The sequence below is a fragment of the Leptodactylus fuscus genome, chromosome 11 (assembly GCF_031893055.1).
Source record: "Leptodactylus fuscus isolate aLepFus1 chromosome 11, aLepFus1.hap2, whole genome shotgun sequence".
In the NCBI taxonomy this organism is placed as follows: Eukaryota; Metazoa; Chordata; class Amphibia; order Anura; family Leptodactylidae; genus Leptodactylus; species Leptodactylus fuscus.
Window position 1 is genome coordinate 15,752,577 of NC_134275.1, and position 15,961 is coordinate 15,768,537.

Genomic DNA, 15,961 nt, shown 5'->3' on the forward strand with positions numbered 1-15,961 from the left:
GAAAAGAACCAAACGGGCATCTCTTACTGCCAGCAACTTCCTAGGGCAAGGAAACTCTCTGAAAAACCTGATTCCATTGCACATATTCAATAGTGACTTTCCTTTTTCCCATTCACAAGAAGGAAGTTCCGTAAGTGAACAAGCTTCTGTAATACTACTATCCATGTCAAATCCACCATTATATCATCTACCGCATCAGCCAGAAGTTGCAGGAAGACAAGCATAGAAAAGGCGCAGCAAGTTATTTAACCAACAGGGACGATCGGCCAAGAATTTTTCTGATGGGAATAATCTTTCCACAAAACTCACCTTTAAATACTTTAATCCAGTCTCCATAACTAGACAGCCCCATCTGCCTACATAGAGATGGAGGGGTTCACTCTGACTCAAACGGAGCAAAAGATCAAAACTCTCCAATTGGTAAAGTATATGGTACACCCGAAAGCTACCATCTCCAGTCCTCATAGCTATGACTTATAAGCAATGACATAACTAAAGTCTTGTGGGCCCCGATGCAATCTTTTGTCCGGGGCCCCCTACCTCATCCCTACAGCTAATACTTGATAGTGATGGTTCCGGGTGCTAAGGAGTTTAATCCACCTTAGTGTGGTTAGGGTAATCTGTGGGTCTCCTTGGTTTATGGGCTAGATGGAAGCTGCAATCTCAATACTGATGCCAGTGCTTATGGGCCCCCTAAGGCTCCTGAGTCCCGCTGCACCCCCTCAAGTTACACTCCTGCTCATAAAACAGCAAGAGGTGATGCAACCACAACATTCTAGAACATTGATATTATGAGTTTTCACTTTCTCACTTTAAATGGGAGTCTGTCACCAAATCCCAGAATATCAACCCACAAATAGACTTGGATTTGGAATAAAATCCAGCATCAAAAACAAAAAAAATTTAAACAATATCAAAAATAACTTTGAATGTATTAAATTTTAAAAAGAAAAAGAATGCTACAAAAATTAAAGTGTCTCTTACTTAATAGCAACAAATAGACACAAATGAACAAGTTAGGGTCACCTGAATGGAACAATGTTTTCCCCCGTAAATAAATTTTTCTGAATTTGAAAATTAACTCTTTAGAGCAACAAGGGTATTACCATTGATCCAAAGTTCTAACAGAACTAGTGATATCTCAGCAACAGAGGCCCCAAGTCACAAGGGGACAACACCAATTGATTCCACGGACCCTAGTCTATTGATCTGCAAAACTGGCTTGATATGCTGAGTTCAAGTGACAGACTCCCTTTAAGTACTCACGAACCCGAACTTGCTAAAAATGACAAGTCTGTAAAAGCAGCTATTCTAAGGAAACCATTGAATAGGATCATTCCGTTCCGGCTGACAAACCAAGATTGCCAGAGGAGGGAAAAAAAAAAAAAAAACCCTCAACTTAGCAGCAGGTCCTCAAAAAAATGGAGAATACACAGACTTGCTACGCTTTGTTCTCTTAGCTCCTTCTTTTCCCTTTCTAAACTGTCACTGCCACATCGCAGTCATTTTTTTGCAAAATGTAAAAAGAGAGAAATGTTTTAGTTGTTGATAATAGGAGTCTATATGCGGAGTGGGAGAAAGGTTTTAAGATCTCCCAGAACGAGTTCCCGCACAAACTTAAAAAGTCCCGGTCAGTTCTCCACTTCTTAGGTCTCCTCTGTGCGCGATCAACTGGAGATCGGTTTACAGGTACAAACCAAAAGAAACTGTATCCGGCACCATTAGGAAATGCAATAAAATCATTCCTTATTCAAGTTGCGTTAAAACATAGCGGAACACAGTCTAGCCTCCAGCCAAGGGGTTAAACCCATGCCAGGACCTATTATTCTTATTATTAGATTTCCTCTTCTAATACTGTGCGTATGTCGTAGGCGTCCTGTAATACTAATATCATTTCATGTTGCTCATGCTCTAGTTGAAAGATGAGGAGTGATGGGCAAACCAAGATGTGTTTCTGGAATATTCGCAAGGTTTGATGGGAAAATTAGTTCCGGACTAAATTTGGTCGGTCTGAATTGAAAGTGTCGGCAGAGATGAGTATTTTATGGTGTCGTCTCTATAGACTCAGGAATACAATAAGGAGGCCAAGGAAAAGAAAATACTCACCTGTCCTGAGCTCCAAGACAGCATCTTTCCTTCTTCCTTGCCATGTCTGCCAAGACACCGCTGAGGGCCAAACACAGGTATGTGAGGGCATCAACAGTATCACGCTTTGACAATACTGGGTCAAGGTATAATAACATGGACGCTCCCCATGTGACGGCCGAGGCTCAATTACAGGCCTCAGTGATTGTCTGGGAATTGGAAGGTGACACATGGTCAGAAAGAAGAGGATGCCCAGCTGAGCCCAGGAAAGGCAAGTACATGTTTTGTTTTATGTGAACTCCAGTTGCTTCAACTCTAAGCTAATCCACTTTGGTGCATTCAGCTGCGGTGCATCCCAAAAAATTTTGAAACCCAAAATATGGGGTAAATTCATAAAAAACTGCTTCACTTATCTCACTGTAGGTAAGATAAAATAAAGATCTGAAATCTGGAGGAAAATGTTGCTGAATGCCCAATTACAGCACTCAGCATTCCGCCCGAAATGCGTGACGTCACCTAGGATGCCAGAAGAGGACAATAAGAGAGCACCATATGCCGCAAAGATGTCCAAGAGCGGTGAGGTTATGTGACTGTAACTGTTATGTTTATGGGCCTCCAATTATTATTCTCTGGAGTGTGAAAAGTCCCCAGAATATAATAGTAGCTTGTTGATTGACAATCTGACACATTTTTTGGGTTCTGTTGCAATCGAAAACATTTGGAAATTTTGGATCGAAACTTGTTTTATCAGAAGAATATAAGAATGTTTGTAATTAGAGATGAGCGAACAGCGTTCGACCGAGTACATGTTCGATCTGATATCAGGCTGTTCGAGATGTTTGATTCCAGTCGAACGCCAGGTGGCAAACTCACTAAAAATTTGATTCCCCTCCCACCTTTTTTTGCACCAATAACTGCACAGGGGAGGTGGTACAGGAACTACGACAATGGAGGCATCGAAAAACTGTGAACTATGTGACTGTGAGACAGGGATAGATGTATAGGCAGGGTTAGCTAGGGATTACCTTTATTTAGGTGGGAATGTTACTCACCCAGCTCTTTGGGGCTCAATCTGGCCGGGATCCCTGTCAGCTTGCGATATGCACAAGCTGACTTTTTCCCATAGGAATGCATTGACCAGCGTTGATTGGCCGAACGCTATACAGAGTACAGCATTCGGACAATCAACGCTGATTCTGCCAGAGGCTCATCTGTGAGGAGGCGGAGTCTAAGATCGGACCAGAAAGGAGACTGCTGTGGACCGATCTTAGACTCCGCCTCCCCTGGCAGAACCAGTGTTGATTGGCCGAATGCTGTACTCTGTATGGCATTTGGCCAATCACCGCTGGTCAATGCATTCCTATGCCGAAATGTAGCAGTGCTGGCCGTGTGCTCAGCTCAACTACACCGGAGATGCACCTGAGCTGAGCGCACGGCCAGCACTGCTACATTGGAGATGTGAACCCTGCTGCACACTCAGCTCTACTGCATCAGAGATGTAGCAGAGCTGAGTGTGCGCTGAACCCTGCTGCACACTCAGCTCTGCTGCATCAGAGATGCGCTGATGCAGCAGAGCTGAGTGTGCAGCAGGGTTCAGCACATCCCTGATGCAGCAGATCTGAGTGTGCAGCAGGGTTCAGCGCCTTATTCCTTAAATGATGGAAGGAATAAGATCCCATAGCAGGCAAACAAAGCAGAATTTTTAAAGCAATATATTTAGAAAAGGCTTCAACTTACATAAGATAGCAGTATAAATAGGATCCTTGAGATGGTACAACTCCTTTAATTAACTGATTTATTGCCTTATTTTGCATTATGACCTTTACAGCTGCCTCCTCCACCACCTAAGTCTGTATATTGAGATCAGCATTGTCTAGTTCTTCTAACTCAGCAGCATGTCTGGCGCCATCTTGCGCTGTACTTGTGCTGGTGGGATTGGTAGGTTCTTTCCTTTTTAGAATTAACTGGACATCCCCCAAGTCTATCTTTTAGGGTTTTGACCATTGTAGAGTAACATAAGCACAGAAATTCTAGGTACTCTGAATCAAGCAACCATCTTATCGTGTGGCTAGCCACTCCCATATGACAATTTCAGAAAAGATGTTATCCCAATATGGGCAGCCACTTGCATTTTCTATTATTCCTCCCATAATGAAGTTAGCATTTGAGGTCTTCAAAATGTGCGAGACTGGAATCAGATCAAGGCTTTACAAGCTATAGTACAAATTGGCCACTTATCTAAATTTTCTAGTCTTCCATATGCATTTTCCATATTTCGGAAAATGTACAGTATTTTAACCTCTCACATTCATGGGAGCTCTGAAATCCATGAAAGTCACAGGTGCTTCCAGTTTTAGGTGAGGCCATGTTACATTCAATAGACCTTGACAGAAAGCAGCTGGGAAGGCAGATCTAATGTGAGACCAGGGATTTGTGTTTACTCTAAGTCTCTGGGAACTTGCAGGCTAAATTCATGCACAAAAAGTAAAAGACAGCTTTCAGTGCCAGGCCGAGGGTAAACTCAACATCCTGTTATGAGTAGGTTTGAGCATAATCATGTATACATTACTTCCTGTCTGCAGAACTGCACAGCCTCCACTCCGTGGGGTTCTTGACTTCACCTTAGGTCAAGACTCTTCCCAAGAATGAGACCATCATCTTTGGAATATTTAACGGGATAGCGGAACCTAATACTTTAATCTTACACTTTGAGGCTATGCTCTTTGGAACATTGAAGAACACTAAAGATAACGTTGTAAATAATAGATATTGCCATTAATACCATTTTACTTTTTGCAATTGAGCATTTTGAGCTTTTTTCAATTTTTAACAGAGGTCAAAAAACTTCCTGTGCCAAGTTACATTATATGTCTTATATGTATAATTAGGAACTGCCTGCAACTTCATCCAAGGGGTTAGCATTGGTGGTGAGCCGGTGATAGTAAAGAATGCGCGGCCGCTTCAGATCCGCTGTGCGCTCCCAAGCCTACTCTTGTGCGCTTTGTCCAAATCTGCTCCAAGGCCGCCCCCGCAGCCTCTGTACCTAACGGCGGCCTCTTGCTACTCCCACCACCCTGGTACCTCACACTCTTGGGTCTTCCTGCTCTGGCGGGGCTGGGTCCCATATGCTTTTTATGGCTCCGGGTTCCCCCCAACCCACGGCGCCATGGCCCAAGACCCCATCCCCTTTTTGGACCCTTTAGCGGCACCCCTGTCCCCTTCTTCCTTCTGGGGGCCCCTGCCTCTAGCTACAAAGCCTTCCCCCGCCATGTCCCCCACCTGACCCTAAATCCCTGGGCCCCCAACAAACCCCCTCTCTTTCAGCAACCCCCACCTCCCACTGCCTAAAGTCCCCTTACTCCCTTGCTGTGACACCCCGGTGGTGACACAGCGCATGTACTACACCTTGGGCCGTGACACTGTGGCAGAGCACAGACATGGGGAACAGGAAGGAATAGGTTGCAGAGCGGTTAGCCCGCAGCCGGCGTGGGACAGCATGCCGAACAGGCACCGCAGACAATGTAGCAGACGAACTCCTGGCCAGCTGCGGCAGATTTGTGCGATCACAGGGCGGCAGATACTCTACTGGCTGACCCACAGTACGGCCGCATGTTCAGAACACTCCAAGATGCCATGTTGTTGTGGACGCCCACAATGAAGCCGCCCACAATGAAGCCGCAGCCAACCCGGGTGAGCGGCTGAAGGGCCTGGGATGACGTCATCTCAGGTCCTTCAGCGAATTCAGAACTGCAAATTACCGGGCGCAGGCGTGAATTCCGAGGGTTTACGGCCTCAACATGTAGCCTATGTTTCAATCCGGGACCCCAGGTACGTGTGTGCCAAATTTCAGCCAAATCCCTTTGGCTGGCTAGGCGTGGAAGCGGATCAAACATCCAAACACACAAACATCCAAACACAAACACACAAAATTTCACATTTAATATTATAGTAGGATGTATTTTCTGATCTCAAAAGTGGTCAGTCCTGAAACACATTAGAAGCGCTGACTATATTGATGACAAGTTCTATGCAGTTATTAAGAGACCTGTCTATCAAGCTGAGCCAGGTAAGCTATGGTTTCTCTGAAATGTTATGTTGATATATATATAGCTGTTTGTAACAAGGGAGTCTATCAGGGGATCCCACGTGTCGTAAACGTAAAATCTGTGCCATTTATAGTCACTGCAAATTGGATGGGATTCTAGTGAATCCCATGCACACATTACAGAAAAATATGAGCAGCAGAAATACCGCAATTTTTGGAAATTGCAGCATGTCAATTATACCTACCTAAGAATAATGGAAGCAGAAACCTCTGCAGATTTTCTGTATAAAGTGTTTGCAGGAAAAACCGCAATGCGTTTCAGCAGCAGTTTCTTCCACTTCGCTTTTTCAGTTTTCATTGACTTCAATGGAGTTAAGCTAAAATGATTTGGTTCCAATCTGGTATTAGTATCCTTAGGATAGATCATCAACCCTACTAGTAATAAAGGCAATATTGTGTTTTGGCTAATTTTTTTGCATTGCATAATGGGAAGTCAGGTATAGGAAGTCCCAGCACCTACATGAACAGCCAAGCTTGTCAACTTTGGCGTGTAGGATCCAATGGACACACCCCTCACCAGCACATAATGTGCCCACATTAATGTAGAGAGTCTGGTGTATGTGTGAACATTCCTCCGGTGACAGGAGATTTACCCACTCTTCTTGGACACTGGGAAGTCACATTTTTTTGCAGGAGCTTCCAAGTTGTCACCATCACTGCTCTATTATTATATGGCCTGGTTGCAATAGTCAGGCCAAATTGATACAGATTTGTCACCATTGCCTCTTCTTTCTGTACCTTGTAGGCTGCAAGCAACTTCAGGCCTGCAGCTTACAAAGCACTGTCAGCGTGGCACATCAGCTTCCTAGCTTAAAAGGTGACACAGACATGAGAAGTGATGTCAATGTGATGCTGGCACCCTAGTTGTTGTGAGGTCACCTGTAGGCTAGAAGCCACTACAGGCTATGGCATGGTACAGCAGAAGGCAACAACTTCCTGCTCTACCATGTATTTTATTGCAGAAGGCAACAGCTTCCTGCTCTACCGTGTATGTCATTGCAGAAGGCAAACGCTTCCTGCTCTACTATGTATGTCATTGCAGAAGGCAACAGCTTCCTGCTCTACCATGTATTTTATTGCAGAAGGCAACAGCTTCCTGCTCTACCACGTATTTCATTGCAAAAAGCAACAACTTACTGCTCTACCATGTATTTCATTGCAGAAGGCAACAGCTTCCTGCTCTATCATGTATTTCATTGCAGAAGGAAACAGCTTCCTGATCTACCTTGTATTACATTGCAAAAGGCAACAGCTTCCTGCTCTATCATGTATTTTATTGCAGAAGGCAACAGCTTTCTGCTCTACCATTAATTTCATTTCAGAAGGCAACAGCTTCCTGCTCTACCATTAATTTGATTGCAGAAGGCAACATCTTCCTGCTTTACCATGTATTTCATTGTATCAGTGTCTTGTAGAGGCCAAAGCAGTTGAAATTTCTGTGTGTGTTTGTGCCGGGCCCCCCACTAGCTATGCCTCTGTTCCTTCTCCACTCTCTGTGTATCAGCTGCTGATCATAGGGATGCCTGGTATTGGGCTCTTGTAAATCTGATATCGATGACCTATTCTTAGGGCAAGTGATCAATATTTTAACTTGGAAATCCACCTAAAGTGTGAAGTTAAATTTCACAGGAATAGAGAAGTGCTACAGGACTGGGGCCCAGTGGGAAGGTGGGGGTGGCGGGGGAGGGGGGTACAGGGATATAGAGAGGTACTGTATGATCAAAAAAATGACTCAGAATGAATCTAATGAGTAGCATCTAAGCTCCCAGCCCTTGCGTTTGTTCACATTTCAGTGAAATGACAGTCATGCTTTAAGTAGTTTCAAGAAGGAACAAAATGTACACGTCTAATCGCACAGTTCAAAGTTGTCAAAAAAGGGACATTTTGTGACTAAGTAGTTATAGCAAATGTCATGTGTGAAAGTGATTCTCTCTGTGATTCCCCCTATAAGGGGTCTCTGTCACTCACAGATTACACATTACAGTAATTGGATTGGAAGGGTCTTGGATGCAAATCTAAGACAACCAGAAAGTGTTGTTTATTGCCTCCAAAACAGGGGTCTAGCACCACAGATGTCTCGGCTGCCATGTCTATGCAGAGCCTTCAAGCTCCGGTGCTTTCATGCTAAGCACCTTCATGCAAATTTATCAACGTGCTTAGAAAATAAGGCGCAATTGCAGAAACGTAGCCGCGATGTGACATTACAAAAGAGCATTTGTACTAGAACTTTGCATCTGTATGATCATAAATTGTCTTGGGAAAGTGCTGTGAGCTGCCGTTAAAATGGATTCTTTTGCAGAGCGCTGCCCTGAGTTATGGTGCAGAGAGGTTTCCAACATTGTCACTGGCCATAATACACATGCAAGCTAAAGTAAAAGATGATCTGTATTAAAAGTATGCTCTCATAATATAGCACATTATAATCAGCCAGGTCTGTCAAAGGAGCTGGGAATTCCATCAAATACTGAAAGCTTGAATTTTATTGCTAAGACCCTGCACAAGTGATAGGAGTCTGCATAAAATAACCATTGTGCGTCTGCTCTTAAATATAAAAGTAATGTACTTTTTGAAGCCGAGCACCATGCAAAGAATTGTGTCTGAAAATGGCTTTAGGCTGGGGCTATAGTCAGGCTAAGGTTGCACAACAGCTCAATGGCGACGGTTGCCAACAGTTGCATTAATAATGTGACTTGAATGTGTCTTCCTTTTGCTCATTTTTTCATCTTAACATTTTTGTGCAACAGTCAAGTCCAATGAGATTTTCATTAATTGTACATAGGAACAGAGATGAGCAAGTAGTATTCGATTGAATATCTCCCCGCCATAGGTATTTGTGTAATCGGTCGAACACCAGGGGGTTAAGCGCATCGAATATTCGATGCATTTAACCCCTTCCCACCGATGGCATTTTTTGATTTTCGTTTTTCGTTTTTGACTCGCCTCCTTCTAAACCCCATAACTTTTTTATTTCTCCGCTCCCAGAGTCATATGAGGTCTTAATTTTTGCGGGACAAATTTTTCTTCATGATGCCACCATTAATTATTCTATATAATGTACTGGGAAGCAGGAAAAAAATTCAGAATGGGGTGGATTTGAAGAAAAAATGCATTTCTGCGACTTTCTTACGGGCTTTGGTTTTACGGCGTTCACTGTGCAGCCAAAATGACATGTCCCCTGTATTCTGTGTTTCGGTACGGTTCCAGGGATACCAAATTTATATGGTTTTATTTACATTTTGACCCCTAAAAAAAATTCCAAAACTGTGTTAAAAAATTTTTTTTCTAAAAGTCGCCATATTCCGACAGCCGTAACTTTTTTATACATAGGTGTACGGGGATGCATAGGGCGTCTTTTTTTGCGGGGTCGGGTGTACTTTTTAGTTCTACCATTTTCAGGAAATGTTATTGCTTTGATCACTTTTTATTCAAATTTTTATCAGAATCAAAACAGTGAAAAAACGGCGGTTTGGCACTTTCGACTATTTTTCCCGCTACGGCGTTTACCGAACAGGAAAAATATTTTTATAGATTTGTAGAGCGGGCGATTTCAGACGTGGGGATACCTAACATGTATATGTTTCACAGTTTTTAACTACTTTTATATGTGTTCTAGGGAAAGGGGGGTGATTTGAACTTTTAATTTTTTTTATATTTTTTTATATTTTTTTTTAACTTTTTTTTAATTTTTTTTTTTTTTTTTGCATTTATTAGACCCCCTAGGAGTGTTGAACCCCAGGGGGTCTGATCACTAATGCAATGCATTACAATGCTAATGCATTGCAATGCATTGCAAAAAAAGCATCCTTTCTTTTGCAGGCTGCATAGACCAGCCTGCAAAAGAGAGGATTTGCAGACAAGCCTGGGAGCCTGTACAAGGCTCCCGGCTGTCATGGCAACGGGACGTCAGCCCTGGAGCATGCTCCAGGAGCCGGCGATCCCGGCCAAAATGGCGGCGCCCATGCGCCGCCGGGAAAATGGCGCCTCCGGCGCCTTTGACCGCGGCGCCGGAGGGGTTAATGCCTCCGATCGGTCCCCGGACCGATCGGAGGCATTAGAGCCGGTTGTCTACTGCTTAAAGCAGTAGACACCCGGCGGCTATGGCGGCCGCCCGGCTCCCAGGCGGTCGCCATAGTTACAGGCTCGACATGCGCCGTACTATTACGGCGCATGTCGGGAAGGGGTTAAAACACTTTTTTTGTAGATAAGATGTTGGAATAGCCTTTAGAAAGGCTATTCGTCTCTTATCTTTAGATGTGATCTCCGCCGCGCCGTTCCTTAGCAATACCGGTTTTTACCGGTATGCAAATTAGTTCTCTGGCAGCGATGGGGGCGGGCCCCAGCACTGGAAATGCGATGGGGGCGTCCCCACTGTTGCTCGAAAACAGGCTCCAGCGACGCCTCTATCTTCTGCTGGATCCTCCCCTTGTTTCTTCGTCTTTCTTCGGCGTCACCTCCGACGCCTGCGCAGTTGGCTCTGCCAGTGAGACACAGCAGTAGAGCCGACTGTGCATGCGCGCAATTGCGGCCTCGGAACTATGGCTGCTGGCCGGCATGCGCAGTCGGCTCTACTAGTGTCTCACTGGCAGAGCCAACTGCGCAGGCGTCGGAGGTGATGCCGAAGAAAGAAAGAGAGAATCCAGCAGAAGATAGAGGCGTTGCTGGAGCCTGTTTTCGAGCAGCAGTGGGGCCCTCCCCCATCGCTGCCAGAGAACTAATTTGCATACCGATAAAAAACGGTATTGCTAAGGAACGGCGCAGCGGAGATCACATCTAAAGGTAAGAGACGAATAGCTTTTCTAAAGGCTATTCCGAAATCTTATCTACAAAAAAAAGAGTTTTAATGGTAGAATCCCTTTAACCCCTTGGTGTTTGACCGATTACACGAATAACTATGGTGGGGAGGTATCCAATCAAATACTACTCGCTCATCTTTACATATGAATATCCTGCCGGCCATTTACCAGTACGATTAGCTGGCATTTTCACTAAAGAGGTTGTCCAGGCTGAGCAATATTTTATCCTTAGGCCTCGGGAGGCCTCAGTGGCCTCAGAAAGGGACGGTAAAGATAGTGATGTCCCCAAATCCCTTCTTGAGGTCACTGATGGGCCTCAACAGTCACATGTGGCGGGTACTTCCGCCGTAACACAACAATGGAGCTGCAGGACCCATCCACACCTTGTGGAGAAATACTGGTAGTGGACAATTTACAAAAACCATCATGGTTTTGGAAATCGCAGCAGATCAATTCTACCTACGGAAATGCCAACGGTTTCCCTATAGGTATAAAAGAAGCAGAAAGTCTGCAGAGAAAACCTATGTGAAAAGTGCTATGGAAAAAAAACCGTAATGCATTGCCACTATGGCTTTTCCGGCACTGCTGTTTTGCTGCAGCCTGCTACGTGGGGCCTTAACCTATTGGAGCCCTGTATTTATTTACCACTGTTAAGGTCATATTGGCAGGTGCAGTTTCACATAGTACAAACTTATACGGTTATAATTGTACAATTTTGTTGGGATTTTGGTTCCTGTGCTATTGTTATTTTATGAGCCTCCTGGTGCTGTATATATGCTATGCTCTTTGTTCTTGTGCTGTATTGAGGTTATGTGCTTGGTTCTTGTGCTGTAGATAGGTTAGGAGCCTTCTTATGATGCTATGTTTATGCTATGTTCTTGGTTCTGGTGCTCTATTTATATTCTAAACTTGATTCTGGTGTTGTATTTATGAGCAGGGGCAAAGCTATGGTGGGTTCTGAGGTATCAATCACTACCAGGCTCAGTAGCCTCAGCGGGCCCAAAGGTTCTTCACAACATAAGAAGACACCAGTATTATAGATATCACATGGTAAGTAGAGGCCTCATTACTCACTTTGCCTAAGTTGCACCTCTGGTTATGAACTTGGTTCTGGTACTGTATTTATGTTATAATCTTGGTTCTTAAGTCAAATTTATGTTATGTTGTGTGCGGCTTCAGGAATCACATTTTAAATTCCTAGTGAGATGGCACCGTACTCCAGATTGGCTACACGCTCACAAACTGGAGCTGGAGATGCCGAACGGAAAGAGGTACCTGTTATCACATATGGTGGACCTGCCCAAAGATTAAGGCTTTCCGGTCCCAAATAACGCAAGAGATTCAACATATCACCTCGTCCACTCTACTCTACCCACCTGCTGCAGTCCTTCCCTCATGCCCTACATCTTACTATTCGCCCAACAAAGCTAATCTCACAACGCACTTATTTGAGGCAGCAAAGTCCCTCATACCTAAATATTGGCTCCAACTCACCGACTGCTGAATGGAGATAAAAAGTGACGCAAATTTTTAAATTCGAAGAGATGCTTAGCTGGTCCACCGGCTCACACAACCGATTCTTGAAGACGTGGTCACCGTGGTCTATAGTCAACCAAATCAGTATCTCAGCAGACACCCAGTAGACGTCTTCAAAGGTTGTTCTTTACCAAAGACCCACACTCAGGAGACTATTACAGACTGACAGACCCCTCTCTCACCTTTCACCAGACCTTTATATCCCCTGCCCTCGCCGTCACCCCTCCCTTTTTACATTTTTATGACTTTTTCTCCCATTTCCTTTCCTTAAGAACAAGAAGCCCTGTACTTTACTTTACATACATGGCACTTATTAGGTCTTTTTCAGATAATTTGAGGTTTTGACCCTCTTTGTATTGTTTGATCTTATATGCTCAAAATGTTCATACCACTGCTACCTCCTTTTTATGTTTTATTTTCTGTAAAAAAAAAATTGAAAATGTTAATAAAATGAGATTTGAAAAAAAAAATGTTATGTTCTTGGGCTGTATTTATATTATGAGTTTGATTCTGGTGCTGCATTTATGATATTAGTTTGGTTCTGGTGCTGCATTTATGATATTAGTTTGGTTCTGGTGCTGCATTTATGATATTAGTTTGGTTCTGGTGCTGCATTTATTATATTAGTTTGGTTCTGGTGCTGTATTTATGATATTAGTTTGGTTCTGGTGCTGCATTTATGATATTAGTTTGGTTCTGGTGCTGCATTTATGATATTAGCTTGGTTCTGGTGCTGCATTTATGATATTAGTTTGGTTCTGGTGCTGCATTTATGATATTAGCTTGGTTCTGGTGCTGCATTTATGATATTAGTTTGGTTCTGGTGCTGCATTTATGATATTAGTTTGGTTCTGGTGCTGCATTTATTATATTAGTTTGGTTCTGGTGCTGTATTTATGATATTAGTTTGGTTCTGGTGCTGCATTTATGATATTAGTTTGGTTCTGGTGCTGCATTTATGATATTAGTTTGGTTCTGGTGCTGCATTTATGATATTAGTTTGATTCTGGTGCTGCATTTATGATATTAGTTTGGTTCTGGTGCTGCATTTATGATATTAGTTTGGTTCTGGTGCTGCATTTATGATATTAGCTTGGTTCTGGTGCTGCATTTATGATATTAGTTTGGTTCTGGTGCTGCATTTATTATATTAGTTTGGTTCTGGTGCTGTATTTATGATATTAGTTTGGTTCTGGTGCTGCATTTATGATATTAGCTTGGTTCTGGTGCTGCATTTATGATATTAGTTTGGTTCTGGTGCTGCATTTATGATATTAGCTTGGTTCTGGTGCTGCATTTATGATATTAGTTTGGTTCTGGTGCTGCATTTATGATATTAGTTTGGTTCTGGTGCTGCATTTATTATATTAGTTTGGTTCTGGTGCTGTATTTATGATATTAGTTTGGTTCTGGTGCTGCATTTATGATATTAGTTTGGTTCTGGTGCTGCATTTATGATATTAGTTTGGTTCTGGTGCTGCATTTATGATATTAGTTTGGTTCTGGTGCTGCATTTATGATATTAGTTTGGTTCTGGTGCTGCATTTATGATATTAGCTTGGTTCTGGTGCTGCATTTATTATATTAGTTTGGTTCTGGTGCTGTATTTATGATATTAGTTTGGTTCTGGTGCTGCATTTATGATATTAGTTTGGTTCTGGTGCTGCATTTATGATATTAGTTTGGTTCTGGTGCTGCATTTATGATATTAGTTTGGTTCTTGTGCTGCATTTGTGATATTTATGATATTAGTTTGGTTCTGGTGCTGCATTTATGTTGTATTCTTGGTTCTTGTGCTGTATTTATGCAACAAGATTGGTTCTGAGGATGCATTTCTGTTTTTAATTTGATTCTCTTGAAAAATGTGTGTTATGAGTTTGGTTTACTTATATACTGTTATGAATGACATGCAATGGCAAACAATAGCAATAGCAAGAGCTGGCTGATAACAGCGAGTAGTAGAACAAGCTATTTAAAATCAGTACAGCACTGTGAGCCAGAGACAGACCCCCCCCCCCCCCCACACACACACACACACAATTTCACCAGTGCTATCTGCGAGACCAGATGGACTTTGCAGAATCTGATGGTCTGAATTGTCACCAAACAGTAACTGTACAGGTATCAAATGCAAAGTGAAACCAAATGAGAACCCACAACTGACTTACAATAGTGGTCCAGGCAAAAGGGTCAAAACCAGGAGCAGACGTTGACATAATCAGGAAACAATAGTGATAACCAGTAGAAAGGCAAAGGTCAAATCTGGATGGGTACATCAATAAATAATCCAAAGAACAAGCCGAGGGTCAGTAAAGCATTCCAATACACACTAGATATAGCCAAACTAGAGCAACTAAATTACTGACAACCTGGGTCAGGAGGGAGCGGTCTTATATAGCCTTCCTCAGCTGATAATTGGACAAGCTCAGGAAACTTCTGAAACTGCAGAAGCTTTCCAAATTGCCGCAATAACCTTAAAGGTATAGTAACTGAATGAAAAATCCTGAGATATTTTATATTGTATTATTATCATCATTCTTTATGTTCTGTATGTTATTGGCTCAGTTATAGGGTCCAGTTTTGTTATAACAGTGGTGGTGAAAGCATATTTAAGAGGTCTGAAGGGTGGAATTAAAGGGATGCCCAAGGTTCCACACTGACAGAATCTAATTGGGCTCATTTTCATTGCAGTCTTTGATTGGTCTTCTTAGCCAAAATAAGGATTTGATACAGGAAAAAAGAGCAGCTTGTATCTTTCCTTTATACCACTCCTGGATTTGACTAAAATAAACAAAATGGAAATCTGCATCACATAGAAGCTGTAATTCCGACCTTACATTGATTAAACAGATTTTTCTTCTTTAAACAAAAAAAGGTCTGTTCTCCTCTCTGCGGCTTTAAGCTTTACCTCCCATCTTCTTCTTGATCAGCACCTCTCTCTTTGTTATGGTGGCTAGAAACACAATTTGGGTCCCACCTGCCTATATGTAAATATAGATTATGGGAAACCTGGCAACATCTGGAGTAGATGGTTAAATAGTTAAGTAATATCCTAACAGTGACCATGTGGTTTTGCTGATGAAGTGGACCCGCGATGGATCCCAGTTTGCTGTTAGTGAAGCAGAACCATTAAAACTCACAAGGGTCCCCGAATAACCTCAGTCGACCCCTTTGTTTAATATTACCCTGCTTACTAGTCAACTATAACGTCTTCTAGTTTTACTCTAAACTAAATATTCTCTGGTTATTCTTGAACGTTTGTGTTATTACTCAGAACCTAATTCCTTGGTATAATAGGACCAAGTAAGCACCTAATAGATTGTAAGCTCCTGTGAGCAGGACCCTCACTCCTATTGTTTGAAGGGATAATTATTACTCTGTAATGTCTGATTTTGTCTGTACCCTTTAATATGTAAAGTATTGAGGAACATATGTGAAAAAA